The 4,785-nt window shown below is 43.0% G+C and overlaps 1 long non-coding RNA gene across 1 annotated transcript; it reads right to left on the bottom strand.

The window, feature by feature from the left end:
* Nucleotides 1-2,066: 2,066 nt before the first annotated feature.
* Nucleotides 2,067-3,684, bottom strand: LOC125945180 (uncharacterized). The gene is made up of 3 exons (XR_007466676.1): nt 3,549-3,684; nt 3,054-3,123; nt 2,067-2,192 (listed from the first exon to the last, which is right to left on the bottom strand). It is a non-coding gene; the product is annotated as an uncharacterized LOC125945180 (long non-coding RNA).
* Between the last annotated feature and the right edge of the window lie 1,101 nt (nt 3,685-4,785).

Genomic DNA, 4,785 nt, shown 5'->3' with positions numbered 1-4,785 from the left:
TCAGTACTGTACGCGCGCGATTCTTTTACCTTGCGCTGAAGAGAAGCTTCAAAATCTGTTCGAATATGAAACTTTTAAAAAAATTGGTTCGTAGAGGATGTCACCTTGTTTAATAAATAAATAAATAAATAAATAAATAAATAAATAAATAAATAAATAAACAGACAAACAGACAAACAAACAAACAAGCAAGCAAACAAACAAACAAACAAACAAACAAACAAGCAAGCAAACAAACAAACAAACAAACAAACAAACAAACAAACAAACAAACAAACAAACAAACAAACAAACAAACAAATAAATAAATAAATAAATAAATAAATAAATAAATAAATAAATAAATAAATAAATAAATAAATCTTTATTCATGCCACAAAATACATGAAGACGTGAGAAACAAAATCCGGCGATAATAAAGCTTGAAGGTTGTCACCCGCGTAGCGTGAATAGCAGTTGCAGTTAAAAATATCCGAAGAAATTCAGCGCAGTCAATGTAGTTGTGAAAAGATATATAAATATAGTAGGTAGATTGGTGCAACGGAAAAACGTTTTTCACATAAATACAAAAGTGAACGAAGTTGCAGCGAGATCTGTAAAGTATAAGCATGCACATCTGGTTGTGTGCTGGTATTTGGTGTTGTGTGCGCGAGAACACGCCAAAGGACACATTTGTTGTTTCCATTCAAAATAACGTGCACGTCTGCTGAGTGCGAGATAGACGGTCGCCGTGCGTCCCCTCGCTCCATAATGAACATTACGGGTACGGCAGGGCAAAACATGAGGACAATGAGGCAAACGGGGCGGACGCTCCGCGTCGTGTTTTGAGCTGCCGCGCTCATAATGAATCATTACCAAATAGCGCGACTCTCCGTGATATAATGGAAAAGTGTGCGTCAGGCAAAACGTTGGATCGGAATGTGGAATAATCTCGCGCTCAGCACGAAATTCCGAGCACCTCTACTCGTTCTATCGAAGAAACCAGCATAACCCCCCTTCCCTGCACAATCAATCAAAATTTAATTGTTTGGTTATTGCGCGTCAGAAAACAATCTGCTTACGAGGCACACCGTAATGGGAGACTCCGCATCAATGTTTAAAACCCGGGGTTCTTTAATGTGCACCTAAATCTAAGTACACGAGCGTTCTTGCAATTCGTTTCCATCGAAATGTGGCCTCGAACGGGCGACGTAGAGCTGAGCAGCTCCACGTCATAGCCACTTAGTTACCACGGCGGGTAACATGCACAGTCAATAAAGCCACATGTCATATGGAATCCTGCAACTGCTTCAACCAACGCGTGCCAATCCGCAAGTGGCCCTGAACTGCGATGCCAAAGAAAGTGTAATAAATGTTCTTGGCACCTGCTTAAAAAAACAAGTATGGGGTTTTCCGTGCCAAAACAACGATCTGATTAGGAGACACTTCGTAGTGGGGGACTCCGGAATAATTTGGACCAACTGGGGTTCTTTAACGTGCACCTAAATCTATAGTACACCGGTGTTTTCGCATTTCGGCCCCATCGAAATGCAGTCGCCGTGGCCGGGATTTGATCCCGCGACCTCGTGCTTAGCAGCCCGACACAATAGCCACCAAAGGCACCTGCTTTTCGGAAGGGTTCAAAAGCGTCAAGGGCTTCTTATAGACTATCTCTTTACAGAATTAAATAGCGACAGGCATGTCCATCTTTATAAAAAATTGTATTCATACAACCGAGGCTCTGTTCAAGTTTGCTTAAAACTTGATTTATCGTTGAAACTGCGCTTCCTAATTGTGTATTAAATTTATTAATTTACTTGTTATTATAATATAGCTTATGACTTACTACTACTACTACTACTATTATTATTTATTATTATTTTTTGTATTTACGCTGCGGAAAAAGCAGTCGGCATCAACTGTTTTGCGGCAAGTTGAACTGCGACTTCTATGGTCGAACGATTCAGCAGCTGAGCTAAACAAAATAACACTGTCTTGCTGCCCTAAACATCGCTGGCTAGCAGCACTGTTCCCACATTTGCGTAATGCCGAATTTTATGTGTCTTAATCTGCAAATATATGGACGTGCCTTTTTAGTCCACTCGATGCAGCGTTGAACGGCCGTTTGATGTTTCGTCTGCGCCGACACGCTTGGAATGGAGACCAGTTCCTTGAGAGAATCCACAATTGCAGCCCTGCTGTCATCGATTATCCTGGAGAAAAAGGGTAAGGTTACAATACTGTTCCCGCTGGTCACGTGCGCAGACCAGGCGTGTTTGTTGTAAATTCTGGTGCTTTATGTGCCAGAACCACGTACTGCTTATGACGCGCGTTTTTGTAGTAGGGGGACTCCGGATTAATTTTGACCCCCTGGGGTTGTTTAACGTGCACATAAATACACGTTAAGTGCATATGCAGTAGCTAAAGCACCGCACGCGTAACGCGGAGGCTGTGGGTTCAATTCCAACCAGAGGCAAGTTGTCTTTTCGTTCACTTCCATTCCCTTTTCCTCATTATTTCTGCATTTCAATTAAACGGAAAGGTTAATTTCCTGTATCCTTTCTCTGGCATCTTTGTCTATCTTCTTCATATGGTTGCAATTAAAAAAAATCGAGCCCCCCGTAAGCGCGAGCGCGATCGTGCCCGTAAGGCCGATCCCGTGTATCGGCAACGGTAGAGTCTCTGACCGTCTACCACAGCGATCACACGGCAATACTTTGCAAGTGTAGATTCGTCCGTGAAAGTGTAAGTGTGTGCGTGCAATCAACGGCTACATGACCTAAAATAAAGGCTATGCAACTTAACGAAATGTGTCTTCATTCAACTTCAACGTTCAAAAAATACAATCCTAAACAAGCTATCTTCGATGGGGGCTAAATGCGAACGTTCAAAAAATACAATCCTAAACAAGCTATCAAATCACATACGCATCGCGTCGGGTCGCTCCGCATTTCTTGGGTTCGTTGCGTGGTAGTTGTCTTTGGACTTTGACTAATTCAGTTTGCATGGGAGAAAGCTTCGCGCTCAACCATCTTTCTTTAGAAAAGGTATTTGATTTTAAGTCATATTCTTACCTGAAAATTGATGGTAAGTCTTTGGGGATGTGCAAGTTTCCCATTTTCAATAGGTTCGTCTGCGTGCGTTCTGAAACACAAGTGAGTAGTTATTTCCTTAATGCAGGTGGGTCAATAAATTCAATAATTTTAATAATTAAATACTTAAGTGGCGCGTATGCAGTGTGTACGGAAAACAATATAAAATGACTTAGAGCGGCAAGTAGAGCCAAATCGATCCGGCAGGCTAGTTCGACGAAGTTTGTTTTGAGGAACGGGCGACTTTGATGACGCGTAACAAAGACCAACAATACCACTAGCCACATGTCAAATTGAACTTGTGTTGACTTGCAGATTAGGACTGCACAATACAATAACAGGAGAGATGACTGAATTCATAATTCACAGCCAGGTGCTATCAGTTATTTAAACATTGACGAAAGCTAACATGCCAGTTGTCACATTAAAGCTCGCTATAATTAATACGCGTATAGTATTAGCGTAAAGCGTGCCTACCTGTGCCCTCTTGGAGTGATAGTTCTTTACTTGCAAGTAAGGAACTTTTACTCAATCGCGTGACTAAGTGACAGTCCGATTCGCCAGGACAAATTCCAGGAAATGGTGCAACTTGCAGCTGTGCTATTGAGAAATTTACGATGCTGTTTGAACTTCAATGGCGCGAGATGGCAATGGGATGCAAGTTGCAGAAAAAAAAGGAGGGGGGTGGCGTTCCGCGCATGTGCAGACTGTCTCGCCTATTCATCTCGGGCGTAAGACGAATGTGCTTTTCGGATCGAATTCCGGCAGGAACCTGCAAATCAAGGCAATACGAAGCACCTAAACAATGCTCGAACGCTCGAATGCGCTTCACGAAGATATTTATTTGCGATGATGGGCGAAACGTGTGTTGGAGGGGCAGTGCTTTTGCGTCGCCACTAGGGTCAAAAAGAATTGAAAGCAAGCGATAGGCAGCAAAATCCAAGTCGCTAAAATACCGCGAATTTTTCTGTAATGGCACTAAAGAAAGTCGCCGGTCATTAAATGGAAATATGTGTCGCTGAAGAGGCCACAGAATCACTAAACCTAGCGGCATAATCGTTAAAATGGCAACAGTGATGGTCACTACGCATGAACGAGGAACTTAAGTCAGCACAAACGCATAGAGAGACATTTTCATCTGACGGACAGAAAGGCTGATTCAGTTTGCGGACGGAGTCTGCATGACGTAGATCAAGGGCACAAAAGTCCGCAGAGAGCAGATGCAACTCAGTAACGCGATAACGCTGAGCCACGCCACTCTAACTACGCAAAATGGATGGGCGATTCAGTCCGTAGCCCTGAACACTCATAGATGCGCAAGTGGCAAGCGCTGACACGACTGACTGATCGTGCATACGGTCCGAAAGCAATACAGGTTCTATATTAGACGTCATTGCCCAGGGCTGCGTAATAATTTTCAGTACATTTAGGATTCTTTAACATGTACCGAAATCTGAGCATGCGAAACGTTTTCGTAGTTGGCTACAATAACAACGGAGCCGCTGCGATCCCAGAATCAAAACAGCGTCATCGTAATCAAACCCGCCTTCTCATGCCGAGACACCGAACGCCATAGCCACCGAGCAACCGCGGTGCGCCAAGCGTAGACTTCCTACAACCGGAAGTGAATAAAGTGGCTTTATTCGCAATTATACGTAACATATTTTAATATGACAATTTACGTCTCGTGAATGTCCGAAGAAGGCACCACAAA

This window comes from Dermacentor silvarum, chromosome 4 (genome assembly GCF_013339745.2).
Source record: "Dermacentor silvarum isolate Dsil-2018 chromosome 4, BIME_Dsil_1.4, whole genome shotgun sequence".
NCBI classification, from domain to species: Eukaryota; Metazoa; Arthropoda; class Arachnida; order Ixodida; family Ixodidae; genus Dermacentor; species Dermacentor silvarum.
This window is presented reverse-complemented; position numbering and strand designations above follow the sequence as displayed.